Consider the following 24178-nt stretch of genomic DNA (forward strand, 5'->3'; position numbering starts at 1 on the left):
TTGAGAAAAATAAACGAAATTGTGATAAAATGCTGCCCTGTGGTTCCCAACCCAGCAGTAATAATGTACCAGGTTCCTTGTGATGCTGAGTGGTTTACCGTAGTAGACCTATCACAAGTGTTTTTCTCGATTCCACTTCACGAAGACAGACAGTTTTGGTTCAGTTTCAAATTCCTGGATAAGGTATACAGTTGGTGCAGAATTCCTCAGGGTTTTTCTGAGTCACCATCCATCTTCAATCAGATATTGAAGAAGGATTTGGAACCTCTTGTGCTACCTTATAATTCGACTCTTGTGCAGTACATTGATGATTTGTTGATTGCATCCAAAACCAAAGACAGCTGCAAATACGATACCATTGCCTTATTGAATCATTTAGGTAAAAACTGACATAAGGTGTCACCTAAAAAGCTGCAGTACTGCCAAAAAGAAGTAAAATATTTGGGGCATCTGATTAAAAAAGGGTCTCGAAGAATATCAAAAGAGAGAATAACAGTTGTTTTACAAATGAATCCGCCAACAACAAAGAGAGATGTCAGAATGTTCTTGGGAATGGAGGGCTACTGTCGCCAGTGGATACCCAATTTCTCGATCATTTCAAAACCATTAACAAAACTGACAGGAAAGGAAGTTAAGGATGAACCATACACAATCACATTGACAAAAGAAGAGCTTGAGTCATTTCTAGAGCTGAAAGAATGCATGTGCAGGGCTCCAGCATTAGGAATGCCTGATTATGAGAAACCATTTTTGTTGTTCTGTCATGAACGTGATGCTTGTTCTTTGTCTGTTTTAACACAGGTCCATGGAGATGCAAATCGCCCTGTAGCATATTTTTCAGCTACTTTGGACCCTGTCGCAGCAGCCTTACCGGGTTGTTTGCGAGCAGTCGCAGCAGTTGGTCAAAGCCTTTCACAATGTGAAGGCATAGTCATGGGATATCCCTTGACAGTATTGGTTCCACATTCTGTTGAAATTCTGCTGACACGAACTAAGACACAACACATGACAAATGCCCGACTTACCAAATATGAGACAATTATTCTGGGGTCACCAAATGTCACATTGAAAAGGTGTACTGTACTGAACCCGGCAACTCTACTTCCCATTGAAAATACAGAAATAAAGGATGGGGAAGAGTTTGAGCATGATTGTCTGGAGGTAACTGAGCTCAGTACCAAACCTCGCTCAGATATAAAAGATACCCAGTTAAAGGAAAACGATTACATTATGTTCGTTGATGGGTCCTGTCTAAGAGGTTCATCAGGAACCTTGAGAGCTGGTTATGCAGTATGTACCATACCTGGTATAGTCGAGGCCTCCTGGCTCGAGAAAGTGTTTTCTGCACAAGTGGCAGAATTGATAGCTCTCACAAAAGCCTGCCATGCTGCTGTAAATCTGAAAGTCACAATCTATACAGACAGCAGATACGGATTTGGAATTGTACATGATTTTGGTCAACTCTGGTCACAAAGAGGGTTCATGACATCCTCTGGTTCACCAGTGAAAAATGGAGAACAGATAAGAGATTTGTTACATGCGATTCAGTTGCCTCTTGAAATTGCTGTGGTGAAGTGCAGTGCTCACTTCAGATCACAAGATTTTGTGTCAATGGGGAATGGTTATGCAGACCAAGTTGCCAGATTTTGTGCATTGAACTGTATATCTTTTAAAGAGCAATGGGAACTGTTACCACAACCTGAGAATGACACAGCCTTAAGTCTAGCATTACGAGTGGTTGATACTTTAGACGAATTAAAGACACTACAAAGCCACGTTGGTAAGGAAGAAAAACGTTCCTGGCAGAAAATGCAGTGTGTACAGAGAGCAGACGATATTTGGGTATCAGGAGAGGGAAAACTAGTTTTGCCAAACAGTCTTCTGTCACAATTTGCCCGATTGTATCATGGGCAGGCACATTTGTGAAGGGATGCCATGATCAGATCATTTAAGATTGATTGGTTCAATCCAAAATTCAGACATGCCGCAGAGATTACTTGTCACAGATGCGTCATTTGTCAACAGATGAACGCTGGAAAAGGAACTGTGGTAACTTTGAGCCACATTGGGAGAGCTGGTGGTCCATTTAATAAGATACAAATGGATTTCATTGAAATGCCTGTTTGTGGAGGTCTGAGATACGTGCTGGTGATTGTGTGTGTTTTTAGCCATTGGATTGAGGCATATCCCACACGTAGGAATGACAGTCTTACAGTTGCAAAACTACTACTCAGAGAATTAATACCCAGGTTCGGGTTTCCGGTTTCTATAGAATCGGATAGGGGAAGACACTTCGACAATGAGGTGATTAAGCTTCTGTGTGCCGCACTCAACATTGAACAAAAGCTGCATTGTAGCTATCGCCCTGAAGCATCAGGACTAGTCGAGCAGATGAATGGTACTTTGAAATCAAGAATAGCAAAAATGTGTGCAGCAACAAACATGAAGTGGCCAGATGCATTGCCTCTAGTGCTGATGTCTATGAGAAACACGCCAGATAAGAAAACGGGATTGTCCTCACATGAAATCCTCATGGGCAGAGCAATGAGGTTACCGGCGGTACCTGCAAATGCACTAGTGAATATTACAGATGATATGGTGTTGGATTACTGCAAAAGTTTGGCTGACGTGATTCGCTCTCTCTCACCAGGTGGAAGCTAACACGTTACCACCAATCGGCGAACCAGGACACTCTCTGCAAGCTGGAGATTGGGTGGTTGTCAAGAAGCACGTAAGAAAATCGTGTCTTCAGCCGCGTTGGAAAGGGCCATATCAAGTGATATTGACGACCACCACTGCTGTGAAGTGTGCCGGGGTTCCCAACTGGATACATGCCAGTCATACAAAAAGGGTAGCGTGTCCTGTTGAAGAGGAACTTGAAAATTCCGGTACAGCAACTTCAAGAGAAGTCTCAGAGTCAGAGATCAGTCAAGAAGGATCTGAGACTACAGGAGAGCCCGCTGAGAACAGCCGTGTCCCTCAAACTATCAGTGAGTTCGAGAGAGGTGACGAAGTGCCAATCTCAGTGGAGGCAGCAGGAGAACAAAGTCAAGGAGAGGTTCTCCCAGAAGCAGACGAATACAATTCAGAATCTGAATACAGTGTCGAACAAGGAGAGAGAGACGAAGAAGTGGAAAATTTAGATCAGAACGAATCAAGATCTGCCGAACGAGTTCCAAGCCTATCAGGAGAAAACCCCATATTACCAGAAGAGGGTGCTGTCCAAGGCACTGAAGGAAAACGCCGAAGTAAGACGAACAGAGGTGACAATTGGCCAGACAAATCACACTTTAGAATAAGAGAAATAGCAAATGAAACAATAATAGAGGAAAGCAATACCTCACGAGCAGACGATCTGAGTGAAGGAGAACAGCAAGGTGAACGAAGAATAAAAAGAAAAAGAATAGCAAACAGAAGATATACCGGTCCTGAATGGGCATACTCTACAACCTCTGAATGGCAACAAGAATTCTTAGCATTCGGTTTTGATCGAGAAATACCAGGACAGTACTACGGTACCTGAAGAAAATACAACAAGAAAACTGAAGATAAAAACATCGAAAATTGTGAAAGCTGAAAAATAATAAACAAGAATCTTAGAGAAGAAATAAAACTACCGGAAAGTGACATTAAACCTGGATTTGACTTATAGAAACCAGATTACGACAAGCTGCTAACCTGAATTGACGAAAAGGGTCCTGGAGTGAGTGAAGACGCTGTAAATTACGCAGAAAGAGTTTGCTACTCAGAGTTGATTGTTAATCCGCTATTTGATTCTATACAAACATGGCTTATAGTAACAAAGGAAGTAAAGTGTGTGGTTGGTTAGGACTTATGATAGGCGCTGTATGCACAATAATGATTGTGGGAGTGATTGTGGGAATGCCATGGAGAGAGAGTGAAACTACTAATGAAATTTCAAAACCTGAGACTACTACTACAACTAATAAACTATCACCATGGGAGAAATTTGAGCAAGACACAAGACATCTGCATGAGGGAACTAATGCAAAAGGGGAGCTTTCTACTAATGTTTTCTATCGCTTACTAAATGAGTATGTGGAAACTATGAATGCGAAGGACTGTTATGTGTGCACTAAAATTCCTTCATCTGTGCAGGAGGGAGTTACTTATCATAGCCTCCCTCTTACGTATGGGATCAGTTGTAGCTTGCTACTAACAAGATTTTATGATCAAGAGCATGTGCAATATTTTTATTCAAATTTAGATGTTGTGTTTTCTTTTGTGCCTGTTATTGAATTCTTAAATAAGTTAGCTAAAGAGCATGATATAAAATTAGTTAAAGGATTCTTTGAGCCAACACTAACATTTGGAACTGCTTATGCACATCGCAATAACTTAACATGCTTACTGTCTCCTGTAGAGAAAAGCTTTTTAGATCACACAGCTGATAGACGAAAAGCATTAAAGGAAAGATTAGAAAAAGGTTTAGAAAAACGCACTTATGCAAATGATTTTGCTTATACTGAAATTAAAACACAAGGCAAGTTAGCTATAGATGCATTACACGTAGGTAGACTCTGTATATATAGACCAAAATCTGATCAAGATAATTTGTTTGTGGGAACGAGTGAATGTAGGCATGTGTTTTTGTTTCAGAGCAAATGGACCTTTATGTTAAATGGACAAGACCCAGCGATTCCTGGAATCTATTACATCTGTGGGTTAAATGCATATTACCGACTCCCTAAGGGATGGTATGGGACATGTTATTTGGGAATAATATTCCCAAAGATTTACCAGATTGAGGACTTAAAACAACTACCTTAAACGTCTGAATTACATCATACCAGACAAAAACGAGAATCAGTGGCGGCTGTCATTGGTGACATATTTGGAGCTATAATCCCTTCAGTGGGGGTTATTCTAAACTCTATGAAAATTCAAAAGTTGTCTACTATTGTGGATAACATGCTGACAAACTTTACAGGAGCTATACTTCTGATGGATACTGAACTTGCTGCAGAAAGAGCTAGGACTCTTCAAAACCGGCTTGCTTTAGACATTCTTTTAGCAAAGAGTGGAGGTGTGTGCAAAATGCTTAATGAACGACATTGCTGCTCATATATACCTGACAATAGTAAGAAAATTAGAAACATGCTTACTAACCTGACTAGAGATAGTATAGATTTGAAGGATCTAAAAGAACTTGGTGTTTGGGAGAAATTTGGAAAGGGAATTGCCCGAGTGGGAAGCTGGTTTACCAACATTTGGAATGGGGTACTTGCAAAAATTATGATGGGATTATTAATTGTTCTGATTTGTTTACTGGGATTTTGGGGAGCATGCAAAATTAATAATAAAGTGAAGAAAAATTTGGCTAACAGAACAAAAAGAAACAAAGAAAGTGAAAGAGAAAATGTTTAATGAAATATGGGAAAGCTCACATAAGGGAAAAGATGTTGAAATGCACATTATGCGTAAAGTGAAGAATTAAAACCTGGAAGATTTGTGATGACGAGCGTCATCAGAGGAGGGACTGAGAGAGCGTATTTAATATTACATATTATAGACGTGAAATGCTTATGTCTAACAATGCTGTACTAAATAAAACCTTCATTAAAGTGTATTCACAAATATGGAGAATCATTAATATGTATAAACTAATGTCAACTGTAAGAAATAATCGTTTATAGTTTGCCTAACGGAGTACATTAAAACGTATAGAACTGCATTCATTAGAACTCGTATATCTTAAGTTAGCATGAGCCAAGCAGAAGCTGTGTAGCTCTCATATTAAAAGCGTATTTTTCCTGTCTCTTCAGTGTGCGGACTTGCAAACGACCATGACCCAGCTATTGTTCTTTCTGTATTAGTTTGAAACATGGGGACATTTTCCCATCCGCATGCTAGCATCTTTTAGTATAAAATGATGTGCTTTGAAACATTTGTAGATACTTCCAAGGACAATGGGACGAGGGAAAGAGAACTTTTAACCTGAGACGTGTGCCAAGATGATGAAGTAACCCCGGATATGCCACCTACGGAAAGCCGATTATGAAGACCAATCAGAAGACCAAACAATATCAAGAGATGACAAATGCATTACTTAATGTATAATTTGATAGGTTAACAATGATGGGGTGTATTGACTAACCAATAGAATTTTGGGGGAATGAATTACTAGAAAGGGATAAAAACCCATGACACATGAAATAATCATCATTAGGTAGGGAATGATATAAATTGCATCCCGAAACTCTGTCACACTACTTTGTGACTTGAAACTTAGACAAACCATCCTTGCCCATAGACTGCCCATTACACTTTTCTCTTAACGAGGAGAGTGTTTTGCCTCTAACTTAGATAGACTGATGGCGATCTGACTGATGTCCTGAAGACGAAGACTGATCCTGAATGCTGACTTAATCAGAGGAGGGTAATTATAAAATTGCTAATGAAAATTAATTTGCCTTTCTTTCTAGGTACCAACTGCTGTATGGTTTTATTAGAGACCGCAGTTAGATGTTTTCCAAATTGGTGTTCAAAATTGTTTTGCATGACGCCCAACATGCTAATGCTAATTAGAGGTTAGACGAGGTATTCATTCTGACTGACAAACTGACGTGACTGACATGGTGCTATGCTGAACTAGTATCTTAGAAGGTACGATGTGTTCTAATCTGCTTATATCTGATTGTCTATGCTACTGATCTTTGCATTATCGAAAGCTTATTGTGGTTGTCATCTTGTAATCGTGCTTATATGCTTATTGACTTTGAGATTAATGCCTTTGCTACTAGATTGTAATCAATAGGGAATAAAACTTATAAACTTTATCAAGGTGTGGTTATTCATGACTGAAAGGTCATGGTTGCGCCGAATGTTTATTAATCTCTAAAGTAAGATATATTTTGGTGTTAAATGTTGACAATGTTATTGACATATTGATTGATATTTAGATCAGTTATCTCGTCCTACGGTGTCTCACCACTGGGCCCAAAGATTAATTGGCCTAAAACGAGTCCTGATGTGTATAAATTGACATAGACGGACGCGTTAACAGGAACAAACCAAGGCCACGCTCACCCAACTCGGAGTACAAAAACAAATAAAGGAACTATTCCAGCGTTTCATTAAAAAACCTCTATTGAAGCTGATATTTCCCTCATTTATCGTGAGCAGCTGTTTAGTTAGCACCATATGTATTTTTTTTTATTTTTTTTGACATTTTTTTCTCTCCATTAGATTTCAGATTGGTATGGTACTAGGCTAATACCATATTTACATTCTGAATTTAACGCATTTCTGAATGTTTTCCAGAAATATGCTCAATTTCTTTGGGATTGTTCTGAATTTTTCATGTTTCTATGTTTAACTTGTCTTTCCTCACTTGCAGTTACACTTATCGCATTCTTCACTCTGCTTAACTATTTCAGTTGGCCACTCCATGTCTTATCAGACTTTCAGTGGAGTGAGGGCCAAAATTTAGAGATTTTTGGGTGGGGAGGGGGGGTTATTCGCAAATTTCCCAACTAAAGATGATGTAGGCCGCAGACTGGACGGGTGAGATGTCCAGATTTGGGGAATGAGGTCAGTATTTGTTTGCAGTACGTTTCGTATGTCTAGAACGGTACCGTGTGCGAAAGCCATTGGGTAGGAATGCTACCCCGAGCGCCACTGGTTATACTATTTGCAAGCATAAATGCCATCACCTTTTGGGTGTTTGATTATAAGTATTCTGCTTTGAAATCCAAAGCAGGGGCAGCTTTCCAAGTTCAGAAATGCCAAAGTTTATGTTTGAGGATTCCTAAAAGTAAATGTGCACCAATTCAATTAGTACTTATATAGGTGCATATTTCCTACTTTCGTTCCAAAAAACAAAACAAATTAAAAACTCTTAAGGAAATTAGAGCAACGAGAGGCACACAGCTAGCCAGATCTGCCACTCCCAAAACCTCCCCCTGGCATTTTAACGATATCGCAATTTGCAAAATTCCTGCGATATTTGTGGATTTCTGCATACCCGCTTATTTCATCTAGACGGGTGCGAAATTTGAAAAGGTCTCATGTTAACTTATGACTTTTTTTTTATTGCGTCTCATTGCTTCCTTGTCTGGAGAAAATGCCAGTCATTGGCTGAGCATGCAGCATGCCATAACCTGCCTCTGTGTGCCTTCAGGGAAGCCTTGGTGCAGGCCGACAGCATGTCTTGTTCAGTGACGTAAAAAAAAAAACAGGAGGCCCCCCTCCTGCACAGTACATGGAGGGTCCCCCACCTCCAGAATCATGCAGGAGCTCTCAGAGCACTGTGCCGACGGAGCCAAATGGGGCTCGCCCACCATCGTGCTCCCCCCCCCACACCCACGGGGCCCGCCTCGCAACTCTACCCACCTCATCACAGGGGCCTTTGTTAAGCCACTAGTCTTGTTCTCATTTACCAGTGCGGATTTAGCCGCCTGCCTGCCTGAGGGGCACAGAGACAGACAAGAGAGCTGTTGCCTGCCATCACTCCCCTCCCCATTCATTGTGGCATTGCCCTTTACTAATCCGTAGCAAACAAGGCTAAAATGAACAAGAGGTGCATGGACAACAATGGTACTTGAAGGACGGGATTCTTCCTGAAGGAAAGTGGAGCAGGCTCCTGCTACTGGCTGCAGTTTGTTCCTGAGACTGAGATATGATGCTGAACTGAACCAGAGCGGATTCAAGGGTCTGGCATGGTTCTAAGAGTCTATGCACAAGCAAAACCATGAAAATGGCTGTTCAATCTGGATTATTCCTGTTGGAGCAGGATCAAGACTGATTTTCAGTGGTTGAGATTAATTCAAGCCTTCCAGTATCACTTTGTTTTGAATATGTAAGATGTTGGCATATTGCGTTACTATTGAAGCCTCAAAATGCAAGACAGCTATTCCTAGAGGTCTACCTACTCTGGAAACTACTCAGTAAGTATCTTCTATAACTGAACCTATCCTTGTTGGGGAGGAGGGGGAGGGTTCTGCCCAGCAGCCAAGATAGCTGCATAACACGTAGCTCTAAGACCTCAATTTACCCATTTTTAATAAGTGGCTTCAGATGGCAGCAAAATGTCCCCTCACCGTGCTGTGCGAAGCCATTAACACAGGGCAAGATGGTTGCACGGGGTGCAGCCGCAGAGGATTCGGGCTGCGGCACAGGCAAGCTCTATTACCACCTACGTCCATAACACATGCAGGTGTGTGGTGGGGGCCAGCAGTGACAGGGGCCACCGGTGAGCCTGAGGCCATCTGTGAACTGCCTGCAGAGTGAGGTGGTTCGGAACCAGACTTATGGCCCAGAACGAGATAACAGGAGTGCCAGAAAGGCTGGAGCCTCGTTTACTACCCTGATGGTGGTGAAAGATGCCCCTGAAGGGGAATGCTGGGGCAGCATTTCTGAAGCCCAGGAGCAGCCCGCAATGCTACACGGAGTACTGCCTGATTGCACGTTCCGGCTATCCCATCGCCACATCAACACGCCGAACCTGGTGAGTGGATCGAATAGGGAGGCACATTTGTGGGTTACAGAATAAGACTGTGGTGTTGCTCCTGGAGGCCCCATTGAGAACCTGCCCCTGCTGTGATAAATCAGGGATTTGAAGGAGTAGGGACTGCTGAGGCCTGTGGCTGAATTGTGCTCAAGGCAGGCGCTGCTACATAAGGTGCTGTTCCTTGATCGGAACAACAACTGATCAACAGTGGCTGTACCTGGATAGCACAGGAGTGGTGGTGCATCTCCCACTGAGTGTATTAGATGTCACTGCATCCTGCATCATGGGCATAATTGACCCCAAACAGGACAAACTGGTGTTTGCACCCTGCAAGACACCAGCAGAGGTTGAGCTCCCCTTGAAGGGCTGACTCAGGGATCAAAAAGCCTTGGATACTTGCGCCTAACGCAGGTCATTCTGAAAAATCTTAAGCTTACCTTACCTCCTTAGATAAAATAGATTATGTCACCACACAGATAGACAGGCTGACAGAGAACTGATTGACAAGGCACTCACCTAGAAGGAGCGATACAAACAATCTCAGACCTGGAGGACAACAGCACTGCGGCTACAGAGACACTCCACAAACTGGAAAGTCACCACCATAGTGTTAACAAAATGAGGACTTCGAGACTTGCTCCCCATGTAGTATTATCAGGATCGCAGGATTGGCAAGTCAATTAACTTGGGGTTACCTGATCTACTTGTAGTGATGCTGCCGCTGGTACTCTTTGGTAAGGCTGCTCTTTCTAATACCTTTTTAGTGGAATGGGTCCACTGGTCTCTGGGTCCCCAGCCTCTGTCTGGTGCACCCCTCACCCTGCAATAGCTAGGATACTCATTTTCTGGGACTTGGATGCTGTGCTGTGTTTGGCCCGGGAGCGGGGCACGTTGCAATATCATGGATCAAACATCTCTATATAGCCAGAATTCACACTGCGTCGCAGGAGGCAAGGCGGTAATTCACTTCATTGAAGTGCACCCTCTGCACCCATAATGTTAAGTAAGCCATGCTCTATCCTACCAGGCTTCGAGTGGAGCTGGGCGGAAAAGTTCACGTCAGCTGCAGAGACCACCAAGCAGTGTAGTACCTTTGTCAAGAGGGGAAAATCGCAGTGAAAATAAAACCGATCTGACGGGGAGACGATCAGCCAAGTTCACAAGGATTAAAAGACATGAAATAGGTCCTGCGCACCTTGACAGGGTGGCATGGCCTGCCTTGTTCGATTCTATTACAGATACGATCATATGGCACATTATTCTTGTGGCAGTGATGCGAGCACAGTGGACTACCTTTTATAGTGTGCTCTATTGTTTTAGGAGGTAACATACCATAACAGTTCTTATTGGTCATTCTTTGGTTGTCATGCTTTGATTGTATTTGCTCTCGATATTCATTGAGTTCGTGGGGCTGGTTGCCAGCCTATAATGTTCGAAGGCATTAAGCGCTAAACTGTTCCTCATTCAGGCTGAGAATATACAGGGGGTGGGGTGGGCGGAGCAAATTACTGGCACTGACAGTTGGGGGTCGCAGAGTGGAAAGCAAAGTTTTGGTGTTGGACGGGCCTTAATTTCTCAGACACGACACACCTCGCTTCAGTATATATCTTAACCCTAGGGTGCACAGACAGATCTACCTTATGTTAAATGGTATCACTAGTGGCTAGATCACTAAGATTACTTCCATGGAACATCCGAGGGCTCATCAATTAGCAAAACTTCAGTAGAATAAAGGAGTATTTAGATAGGCACAAAACTGACATAGCTGAGGGCTGCAAACCTAGGTAGGAAATTGGGGGGGGGGGCACATAAGTTCTTCTCTTATAGCACCTATTCCAGAGGAGCATGTATCCTATGCATTTACAGGTAGACCTTCGACTTTTCAGACAATTCGTGGCAATAGAGCACAGATACATAATCATGGAAGGCACACTTTACAATAAGAGGTTAGCTCTGGTGAATACATATGCACCAAACATCGATGCCACAGACTTTTGGGAAATATTTGCAGTTCTGAATAGATTAGAGAGTGCTGAGGGGAGGAGACTTTATCCTCACTCTGGGCCTTGCTCTAGTGAAGCAATTGGCTGGTGATGGCTAGTTGCAGATATGATCCAAGAAATTATTAGCATGGCCAGACTCTTCGATGCCTGGTGAAACACAATCCCCCCCAAGACAGGAATACTTTTGTTACTCACACCCTCAAAACTCACCTTCCAGCACTGATTACTGGTTATTATTGCATGATTCAAGCTCACAGGTGACATAGCTTTACATGACCCAGTGTTTTGTGAAGACATGTGGATGGCCACTGATGAACACTTTAAACTCAATGAAGGCACAGTGTCCAGTGTGGCAACCCTCTGGAATGCATTTATATATCAAGGGCGTCTCAATTTCCAAACAAGACGCCATCTTGAGGGATATAGGGATGCAACTGAAGCACTCTGAGGCTGAACTTAAGTCGTTAGAGAGCCGAGGCATTAGCTTTCCACAGACTAAGTTTCTTAAAGACATCCACAGGCTGTCCGAGAAGTGGCATACATGGGCAAGTATGCTAGAGTTGGGCAAAATGACGAGGGGGAGAGACTGAGTAGAACGTTGGCCTGGCTATTGAAGCATGATCATTAAAGTAGCTACATAACACAGCTACTCAGTGACGAGGATGAACTGGTTACTACCCGTGAAGAGATAGTCAGGACATTGGTAACCTACTATGAGCAATTACACATTACTCGACTATCCAGTCCCACTGATTACAGTGAGGGCTACCTTGATGAGGTGGCATTAGCCTGGCTATACAACCAATTTATACAATTTCTAAATGAGCCTATCATGGCTGAGGTCAGCGCTGCTATCAATAGCCTAGCAGGAGGCAAGTTGACCCTGCTCCAATGGCCTACCTGCAGAGTATTATTAGACTTTTAAGCATACTCTAGCATCTTGGCTGCTTAAGGTATATGAAGACGCTTTAGAGAAAGGAGAGCTGTGGACCACGCTGCGGAAGGCCATTATTACTCTCCTGCCCAAGTCAGGCAAAGACTTAAAAAGATGTGCGTCATATATACCCTGGTCTTTTCTGAATTTGAATAATAAAATATTGCCTAGGTACTGGCAAATCTCCCCTTTATTAATGAAAAAGCCATTGTCTCCTGCACAGTCTGGCTTTGTCCCACATATGTCCACCTCAATTAACCTGCATTGTGGACAGTGTTTTCAGTTCTAGATCAATTAAACCTTGATATGGAGGGGGCGGTGGCCCTGCTGGGCGTAGAGAAGGCATTTGATTCCTTGGAGTGTCCCTTTTTAAAAACTACGTTGACAAAATATGATACCGCTAGACACTTTTTTTTAAATGCTCATGCTGCTTTACATGTGTTCAACATCCCAAGTCAGAGCCAATGGCCTTACACCTGATAAGCTCCCAATCACTAGGGGCACTCAACAGGGATGTCCACTATTCCCTCTGCATTTTATCCTTTGCCATGGACCCACTGGCCAGACACCTACAGGACGTTCTACAGGAACTTTATTTCAGGCCTGGCAGATGGCTACACCCACTAAATGCAGATTATATTTTATTGTTTGTTAGAGACCCTAGCATAAACCTACCACCCCTAATGTTCGGCCATTTTTCAGGAATAAATATAAATTGGGACATTACTGAGTAATTCTGCTCACACACAATACCAGACAGCAGGAGATGGAATTCCCGGTGCATTGGCTAAAAGACCCAGGTATCTTGGAATAATGTTGCGTGGAGACACTGAGGAGCTTATTCAACCTAAGTGTGGTCTAGTGATTGAAAGGTTCAACCACCTGGTGCAATCCTGGATTAGACACCAACTATCTTATAAAAAGGGGGGGGGCATAGCGTTGGTAAAAATTATCATGCTCCCTAGGATTCTCTACCTTTTGATAAATTATCTGATTAGTTTTCACAAAGCGTTTTTTTGTGCACTTCAGATACACCACACTTACACAAGGGGTACACTGGTTTTACTATTTGGAAAATGGGGATTTGAGGTACCGGATTTCGAGCTGTACTACTTGGTGGCAGAGAGACATTTCCTTCACCATTGCTATCTCCCTGATCAGAGACTCTCCTACTTCATACCGGAGAAGGAACAGACTGACATGACACCCTGGCATCTTTGCTGCCTGCCGGGTTACCTTGCCCTATGGCAGAGATGCTCTCGGCGTCGACAACATGCTGGGCATGGAAGGGTATAGGAAAGACAGCTGAAATCCTGTTCTTGTACTTGGCCATTCTACCCATAATAAACAACCCAGCATTGCCACTCACAACTGGGGGCCTGATTGGAGGATACCTTAAGAAGGCAGGACTGACTGAAGTAGGACACCTATTTGGTGGGGAGTGGCGTTGGGGGGGGGGGGGGGTTGTAGGAGAACGGGGGGATTCATAACACTGGATCAGTTCAGGGCTGAATATGAGACATCCCCACTAGATGCTTTAACATACTATGGAATGAGGCACACAGCTACAGACAGGTTGCTGGGGTTCCAAAAAGAACCATTGGAACTCCTACCACTCATAGAAATCATCCAATCCCCAGACTCCACTAAATGGGTATTTAGGCTATATCAATAGGCCTGAAAGGTGAGGCACACAAAGATATAGGCATACATGGGAGACAGAACCTAGGACCGAAATAAATGCATTCCACTAGGAATATTGCTAAACTGGTATCCTTCAATCACAGGCATAAAATTATACAAATTCCTATGCAAGGCATACTTTACACCAGTAAAATGCAACAGAACAGACCTGCACTAGTGACAATTGCCCCTGCTGATAAGCACAAAATGCAGATTTCATACATATGGCCTGGTGGTGGGAGCAGAGCTAAGAATACTGGGTGGATATATACACACACAACACTTCCCTTCATGGCAGGAATCAGCAGGGTATCTAATCGCATGATGGCTTTGGTACGTTACGTTAAAATGTTGCCTTTGTCTCATGTAGGAGATTTACAGCCATATCACTGTTCCTCGCAAAGCGCAGAGGGGTCATGTATTGGAGCACAACACGAACCTCCAAGAAGGACGACTGGATCAAAGACTGACGTTTAATGACCAAGGATATATTCAGAATTACAGCCCCTCACCTCCAGACCCATATGGGAACATTTCCGAACGACCTTGCTAAGAATTAAGAAACTTGAGACAGCATCGCAGAGACAGCTGGTCCTTCCCAGCTCAGGCAAGACAGATGCTTTGATACCTGCTCCATAAATGGCCTGAGCCACAAGACGAGTGGCAAGGGCACAGGAGCGGACAGGGATCTGGCATATCAGCTGGTGGGGCAACTCGTATAGCCTACCCCATGAGACTAAGGCCTTAATATGCGAAATGATTGCACCTGTCACCTGATACTTGCTATAAATGCTATGTTGACTATTTTTGTGTCATGCCTGAGTAATAAACAATAACAACCAAAAACCGTACTCTTGTTGATAAATATTAAGGATTTTGTGAACATTTTTCATAGAATTAAGTTAAGTCTGGTAATTAAATCCTGCTCTGCTCCTGTAAAAGGATTTGTTTCTGTTTTTAATAAGTATTCTGCCTTTAATAATATGTAAGCTCCTAAAAAGCAACAAGCCACAGTAGGGTTACATCAGTTGACCCTCTTTGTAAACTGCCTTACAAGTTTATTCTTGATGCGTAATTAATAAATATACAATACATCGATAGTCACATTATTCTATAAAAAAATAATAAATATACAATACAAAATATCAGTTTTACATTCTACAATTTAGATGATAAAAAGCATACCAAAACCTGTTATTATCTAAAAAGGGTTTCCACACTCCTATGCAAAGATTTTTTATATTAATTGTCCTCTAACGTTAGAAGTTTGAGATACCAAGCGTAGAAACTTCGAAAATTTAGCATTTAAAACAATATCCTGGGGTTTGAGGCAGGCAATCACTGCTTGCCGGCAAGACCGTATACCCCTCTGATTAAATAATGACTTCAATAGAAGTTTGCGTTCGGTTCTTAAAACATTACAAATACAAACTAAATGAATTATATCTTCATGTCCGTTACCACATAGCCTACACGGTGGGATTTTTAGAGAGCGTTCCCTCGGTGGGCATTGCCCGGAATAATCCCAAATCTATATTTAATAAAAAGATCTTTATCTGTCTTGGTCCACCCTGCCTCCAGGTATGGCTGAAGCTTTAAAAGTTTGTAATCGTTGATGATCATCCACGAGTGTGATCTAGTAGCTAGTAAATCCTTGTCCATGATTAGTGATCTTTTTTCGCAATCCGATTTACATTTTTAAAAAAAAAAGAAGTGTAAGATATTTGAGTCCCATAACTCCACTGCCCCTAGGTCGATTAGTGCCCGGTCTAAGTACTGGCGCCCAGTGGCTGCGGTGTTTGAGCTGATCTCTTTCCAAAGGGCACAACAGAACAGATTTTCCTTTGTCAGCTGTAACGGTTTCCAGGCTTTGATGTAGCTGGCTTTTCGGTCTATGCTTTGGTTTACATAGCCAAACTCCAGCCTAATTTGTGCTAATGAGGTGTATCCCGGTAGCTGAAATAGGGACCTAAAGACTTTTCCAATTATTTTATTTAGGATAGTAGCATCTTGCCCACACAGAGCTTCGCTTCCATATCCTAGAGCTGGAATTAGCTTGGTTGCGATGACTAAGCAGGGGCCGATAGCTAGGGTCGGTTAGGGATTTTTTTAAAAAGTTTGGAAAGCGAATAATAGCACGTGGCCTTTTCTATATAACTCCTGTTTCTGGGAAAAAAAGGAGCTGCGTTCGTCAAAAAGTACACCAAGGTATCTGTACTGATTTACTTGTTCCAGAGGGACCCTTTGTGAGCTCCATTTGATTTTTAAGGATTTTGTTATACTAATTCTCATTACTTTAGTTTTATCCTGGTTAACTTCCATTCCACTCTGCTCTGCATATTCAAATATCTTAACAATGAGTCGCTGTAGTCCTACTTTAGTTTGGCTCAGGAGAACCACATCATTGGCGTATAGGAGATTTGAAATAATCATATAGCCGAGCTTTGGAGAGGGCCCATTTACCCTGTTTAATTCCACAGATAAATCGGATAAGAAGAGATTGAAAAGGTATGGGGCCAGCACACAGCCCCGTTTCAATCCCTGCTTTGTCATTATTTTCCTTGAAAGGAAGGAGCCATCCCCTACCTTGACTCTTACCCACGTGTCTGTATGTAGCTGCTGTATGGCTTTTAATAAAGTCTCCGGTATTCCCCAGGAAGCTAGTTTCTCCCATAAGAGAGGTCGCCGGACCAGATCAAAAGCCGATTTAAAGTCCACAAAACACAGATACAGGGGCTGTTTTTTGGGTTTTCATTTGTCAATAATCATTGATAAGGTTAATATGTTTGCAGCAGTGCCTAGGCCCTTTATAAATCCTGTCTGATTAGGAGAGATAATACTATTTTCTGTTGCCCAGCTACGGAGGTGCTCCAGTAAGAGACCTGCGTAGTATTTGGCTTCTACGTCTCTTAGAGTTATTAGTCGGTAGTTCTCAGGTTTTGTTTTGTTACCTCCTTTAAATATTGGGTGAATTGTCGCGCCTTTCCAGGATTTGGGAATACTTCTTGACGATATACAATGATTGAAAGTAGGGGCAAGATTTTCACCCCAGTAAGTCGAATCTAGTTTAAACAGATCATTCGGGATCCTGTTGGGGCTGGGAGCACCCCGATTTCTACTTTAAAAAAAAAAAAAAAATTGCTAACTTCTGTTGCTGAGAAAGTTATTTCTTTGTTTGCCTTTTGGACGAAAAGGGATTTTGATATCATTTTCCCTGGACTTAATTTTTCTGTAGCCACTTCTAAGATTTTATCAACTAGCTTGGATTCATCAAAGTGTTGATTTAAATAGTCAGCCCAGATGGGTTCCGGATTATTTGAACTAAACAAAGTTCTCGGGCCTTATTCAATTCATTGACCATTTTCCAAAAACCCAGAGTATTTAGTTTTTTACTTAGAAATAGGGCTTTTGCCCAGAGGTCTTGATGTTTCTGGTGTTTATGTTCCCATAGTTGTTTCCGATATGCATTATTTCGATTTTTTAAGTCAGCCTTAATACAGCCGTTTGTCGGGTCTTTATTGTATAATTGTAATACTTTATTTCTTTCTTTCCTTAATTTAATGATATGCGCTGAATAATTTATATTTATGTTTGTATTTGCACCCCGCGCCTTATTTCGATGTCTCTTTTGTGGTTCATCTACAAGAAGACTAACCACAAAATTGTTTAGGAAGAGCGACCAAGTTTCTATTGGGTCCCTGGTTATGTCCATGTTACATTGTGCAAAAATTGCCCTTGATCGGACCCATATAGATTCCTTTAGTTTTTCGGACCATCGGAGTTTTTTTAATAGTTTATTGTTGTGATGTCTCCTGCCATGGTTTGTGCAGAGTAATGAGTAGGAGGATCATATCCTATTTCCAGACATTGCTGGCCATGATCACTCATGTCTGATTTTATGATAAAAAACTTTGAAATTAAAGTAAGCAGAAATAGTGAGACCACAGTATAGTCAATTATTGTGTGGGTTTGGTTAGCGTAACAGGTAGGTGCTGGCGGAGTGTCCTGAGGGACTCTCCCATTTAGAATTCTGAGCCCAAGAGCCTCAAAGTCCTTTACTAGAGTGCTGGCCTACCAGCTTTTCCTCTCTCGATTTCCCCCAAAGATTGTTGTGGTACAGCACATAGGTGATCTTGCAAAATGGTTTGTGTATCCCTTTCAAAGGGATTTAATCATTTTTGATTGAAATCCCCAGTCATCCTGTAAAAGGATTTGATACATCTTCAATCTGTTTGCACAAGGGGAGAGCTACCCTTATCAAACGGCTGGAAATGTAATATTTTGAGAGAGTAGGCTGGTATTATGTTACAGGAGGAACTTCGCGCCAGCTAGGGGTAGGGACTACACGCCTGAAGGAGACTCGCGGCAGGAGCCACAGGTGGCTGATCTTGCACGCCGGGAGGCACTAGAAAGTTACAACGCTAGCCTCGCTGCATGAGGAGGAACATGGCACCAGCTGGGGGTACGGACCACAAGCCCCAGGGAGACTCACCTCCGGAGCTGCAGGTGGGTGATCTTGCACACCTAGAGCCACTATAAAGTTAGGGCACTCGACATGCTGCGTGAGGAGCCACTTGGAGCCAGCTAGGGCGGCGGACCACAAGCTCAAGGGAGACTCACAGCAGGAGCTGCAGGGGGCTAATCTTGCACACCTGGAAGCACTTAAAAGTTACAGCACTTATCCTTCTGTACCAGATGCGTGTAGGACGTGCCTGGGCACATGCCCGGCCAAGACCAGGACTGTCTTCACCTGTCACCACCTGGAAGAGGCTGGGCAGGGCATCCCTGTTCACTGTGTGTCTCCCTTCTGGCTGTGCTACTATCTAGGTATGTCATTTTAATCCGTATTTCCTCGCGTTTGGGGATTAGTCAATTTGTGAGTGACTGGGACTGCCCTTATGAAGATGGGGAAATGGAAAATGCCAGTTTAGTCGCATAAACCCAACTTACCTACCCCAACGTCTCTGCATGGGTTTTTTGAAACACGCTGTCCACCTGTCTGAGAGTCAGTTGCCAGAGCCAACTTCAAGGGGGGAAATGTCTTTGCCTGTGGACGTTACTGTGGATAGCGGGGCAGATGAATCCATGCCCCAGGGGGTGTTGCTACGATCATTCCGCTGGAGCCTGAAATCCTTGTGGTCCCTGCAATTAGGGAGAGGCCATGCTGTGGAAAAGGAAAGAGGTGGGTGGAAGGTCTAAACCCACATGCACGAGCATTGTGACAACTCCTGTACTGCCCGATGGGCCAGTATCTGACACAGGAATTAATAAACCAGGAGCACTAGTGTAGTATCTCTATGCCAAATTTATATCAGTTTTAGAAAATAAACTGGCCCAGATTGTTGCACGACTGGCTGTGATAGAGACAAAGGTGTCTAGCTGTGCCTCACTTGTGTGCCCTGGTGATATGAGGGATAGGGATCCCTCGGCCTATGTATCTATTACTTTACCACCTTGTTGGACACTAGGTGAACAAACTGTCAAATCTAGAGGATGGGGTGAGGTGGTTGGAAAGGGGGTGGGAGGGGGAACGAGGTTACGTGCTTGGGAGGAGAGCCCACCACAAGACTGATGCAGTTTGCAGCATGTTTAGAAAGAGACGCAAGTAGGGCAGAAGGAGAAAAGGCCAGGCAGATTGGAACCGCAGATCATGTTGTGATAAGCCCCTGCGACCCCGCAGATGAAACGCCACATGCAAAAGAGGCTAGTGCTCGGCAAAGATGGCGATCCCAGCAGGGGTTAGAAGAGAGAAAGGCTAATAACCATGGTTAAGTGGTGTGAAGCAAGCACAAACCCTTTGCCCTCTCAAATGACAGTTCAGACCTGCCACCCTATTGTCCGTATGTTGCGTTACTAATAAAAAAAAGTTCTGCAGGTAGGTTCTGGGGGAAAGGAAGAAACTATATTTGAGTTAAAAAACAAAGTATGCCACTGGTTAGTGCAGAATAAAAATTTCAAGCTGCAGAAGTTTAGCAACATCTTGATGGTGAGATAAACTGGGTGGATTGGGATGTTGGCTAAAAGTAAAAGGAGGGATTGTGTGGCAATTAGCTGTAGGTATCCAGCACTAGCGGAAAGGTTGATTTACTGGGAGAACACGCTCAATTTAGACAGACTGAGCAGAGGTGTGAGGGTTGTGTTGGGGTTCTTTTATTCTCATTTGAGTGTGCCACGACTCCAAGAAAGAATAAAGGGGTGTGTTGCGGTAGGCCAAAATGAGCCAAAGTCATAGCATAATGTTTCTATTGAACATAGATTTCAGATCCTTACCAATCTTGAGAGCCAGGATTGACTTCATAGCAGCTACATAATTGGGCAAGCTGTAGATACTGAGCTTTGCCCGAGTGGGACTTGCCCTGTGAAGCTTGATATTGAGAGAGCGTAGTTTAAATATTACCTATTCTAGATGTGAAATGCTTATATTTAACAAATGCTGCATTAATAATATCATTAATTGAAACGTATTTTTAAACGTGGAGAATATTTCACATGCATAAACTAATGTCGACTGTAAGAAATAATTGTTTGTATTATGACTAACTGAAAATATTAACACGTATAAAGATTGCATTAGAATTCATACATCTTAAGTTAGCGTGGGTTGAAAACTAGCTGTGTAGCTCTCATATTAAAGCGTATTTTTCTGTTTCTCCAGTGTACTGATTTGCAAAAGGCCATGAACCAGCAATTGTTCTTTTCTTCACTTATTTGCAACAATGCGAAATTTTCTCATCCGCATGCTAGTAGCTTTAGTATAAAAATTATGGACTTTGCAACAAACATGGACACTTTCAAGGACATTAAATCGCGGAGAAGAGAACTCTTGACCCGAAATGTGTGCCAGAAAATGAAGTAACCCCGGATGTGCCACCTACGAAAACGTCAATTATAAAGACCAATTAGAAGCACGAGAAATATCATAAAATGACAAATGTATTACTTAATGTATAAATTGATAGGTTACAGATAGTGGGGTGTAGTGACTGACCAATAGGATTTTGGGGGAATGTATTTCGATAAAGGGTTAAAAACTCATGACACAAGGAACAAACGGCATTAGGTAGGGAATGATATCGATTGCATCCAGAAACTCTGTCACTCTATTTGGTGATTGAGACTTAGACAAAAACCATCCTCACCCTTAGTAGTCCTTTTACACTTTCTTCCTTATGAGGGAAGTGTCCCCTGCTATTCAATTAGATAGATTGACGACGATCTAACTGATGTCCTGAAGACGAAGTCTGATCCTGTATGCTGACCTATTTCGAGGAGGGTAATTATACTGTTGCTAATGAAATTCATTTGTTTGCCTTTTCTTTCTAGGTACCAACTGCTGTGTGTTTTTGATAAGAGACCTTAGTTAGATGTTTTCCAAATTGATGTTCTAAATTGTTTTGCATGAAGCCCAACATGCTGATGCTAATTAGTGGCTAGATGAGGCATTCACTTGACTGACGTAGCTGACTTGACTAACGTGGTGCTATGCTGAACTAAGACATATAAGAGGTTCTATGCATTTTTATTTGTTTACTTCCTTATTACTATCTTATGTTAGCGATCATTGTATTGATGAAACATTATCATAGTTGCCGCATTGTGAATATGCTCTTTTTGCTTGTTGGTTTTGAAACTAATACATTTGCTATTAGATTGTGATCAATAGGGAATAAAATTCACAAAACTTCAATAAGGTGTGGTTATTCACGACTAAAAGGTCATGATTGTGTCGAAGATTTATTAATGTCTAAAGTGAAATATATTGTGGTAACATCTGTTAACAATATTATTGACATATGGTTTGATGTATTGATCAGTTGTCTCGTCTTACGGTGTCTCACACTGGGTCCAAAGATTCATCGGCCTGAAACGAGTCCCAATGTGTATAAACTAACATAGACGGACCGTTAACAGTTCCATACAGGGGGATCTAAGGGGAACTGAATCTGGTTGTAGGCCGGGGACTTATTTCTGATACCCCCTTGTTCCAGCTATCCAGATGCCATTTCTCATCCAGGGAATTCAGCCAACCAATATGCATTGAGAACGAAATTTAAAGCCAAGGTTGGGTGACAGGCTGAAGCCAGAACTTTGGCACCAATGGGAAGCATTGAACTACATTCTAGGAATGTAGCTGGGCTAAAAAAGAAAGATAGATCAGGAGGGGGGATTGTTTGTAAATAAATATGATCTAATTCTTATGCAAGAGACATGGGCCCTAGATCAGATTCATAGACTGGGATACTCAAATTAGAGCAATGAGGCATTACCCTAAAAAATGTGGTGTCCTTCTAGTGCCTTGATCATTTGGGTTAAAAACAGCTTGGATGTGGAGAAAAAAAATTGATGTAATTAGCTAAGACATTCTGGGATATGATGTGCGGAGCACAAGGGGGGCTTGGGTGCAAGTATATAATGTTTATAACCACACAGCGTAATTGGGAGTCACCCACTTTGGTGACACCGGATTGCTATTTGTGCAAAAAGAGAGAAAGGCATCCATTAATCCTGGCAGGTGACTTCAACACCACCTTTGAATCACTGGAAGAGCTGGAACAAGTTTATGGTGATGAGGATCTGGTCAGAGGCATTCCTGCCTTGGGGACAGAGTCTCTCTCCTTCTGGCCTCAGGTTGCTGTTCAGCTCTTGTCCTTAACAATAAACCATGAGGTGCGGGTATGTAATGGGAGATTGCCCTCCGATACAAAGTGTTGTCCCACTTTTAACCAGGGGACAGTTTCAAGCAAGATAGACTACATCCTCCTGGATCTCTGGCAATGAGCCATGGATTTTGAAATTATAAAATGACTAGACAGTGATCATAATGGGCTTCAGCTTTTGTTCAGGGGACTTTTCTCTGGTAGGCCAATGGCCCAGGAATCTAACTCAGAAGTAACTATACCATTAAGGAACAACAAGCGAAAAGTCAAATGGGGAAATTTGTGTCTAGATGGGGAGCCTATGACTAGTATTTATAACACATTTATTAAGTGCCTGAGTCTCACTGATAAATCAACTACAGTGGACCAACACATAGCCTTATTTGCCACCCTAAAGGATTTGTGTAGTAGAGATTGTGCTGGGAAGGTTCCAAACTTGCATCTGCCTAAATGGCATAGTAAGAATGGTCGGGTAGTTTAGGGCGAGCTTATCAGAGCCCCAAGGAGTGGGGACCAGATGAAGGTTACGACAGTGAGGAAAAAATACAAACAGGTAATTGCTAGGCAAAAGGAGGAATGGATTGATGGTAATTGGATGAAGTTGGTAAGGGCTGTTCCTATGAGGGATTCCAAATCCTTTTGTCATATTTGCCCGTGGGGAGCCTAAGATCCAATAGCCTGTTGGAACTTGTAGTTCAGCCCCGTCAATGGGTAGATTACTTTACCAGGATCCACACGCCACATACCAAGGGGGTGGAAGTAGTAGACAGTCTGACCCGTGGGATGGGTTAGGTTGGGAGCCCTTATGCTTCTCACTGGAGGAAACTTTACAAGCCATCCGGGAAATGCCTCCAGGCAAAGCACCTGGACCAGAAGGGATTCCCAGGGATTTGTTTAGATCTGACCCATTAGTGTGGGAGTCCCTATATTAATCGACTCTCAAATGATATAGCAGCAAGGTGGCTATTCCGGATTACTGGACTAATGCAGTAATTATACCTGTGTATAAAAAGGGCGATAGAAATGTTACAAACAACTACCTTCCAATTAGTTTAATCAACCAATGACTTAGTACCTGGGCCGGCTATTGTGGACAACATTGGCCTACATGGATATGGAAGAGAATCTATAGGACAGTTTAATAAGACTTCATGGAAATACTACAGCCCAGGTGAGATTGAAGGGGGCTGGGGGTGGATGGTGATCTCACAGTAGAGATTCCAGTCTACTGTGGTGTTTGCCAGGGAAGCGTTTTGGTGCCATCTCTTTTCTTGCTATATATAAATGGGGTTGTCTTTTTTTTTTTTTTTGTGTTATTGTGTCCACAATTCCCCAAAACTGGCAGGAACATATTTGCTATTGCTATTTGCTGACAACATGTTTTTGATCTCTCGTATGGCGCTTGGTTTTCAGAACCTCCTATATAAGT

The 24178-nt window shown here is 42.5% G+C and overlaps 1 protein-coding gene across 8 annotated transcripts in view; it reads right to left on the minus strand.

Annotated features, from left to right (window-relative positions):
• Positions 1-24178, minus strand: part of OSBPL3 (oxysterol binding protein like 3) — a 911347-nt gene that overhangs the window by 482437 nt on the left and 404732 nt on the right. The window lies entirely within an intron of this gene.

Source organism: Pleurodeles waltl, chromosome 10 (genome assembly GCF_031143425.1).
Source record: "Pleurodeles waltl isolate 20211129_DDA chromosome 10, aPleWal1.hap1.20221129, whole genome shotgun sequence".
NCBI classification, from domain to species: Eukaryota; Metazoa; Chordata; class Amphibia; order Caudata; family Salamandridae; genus Pleurodeles; species Pleurodeles waltl.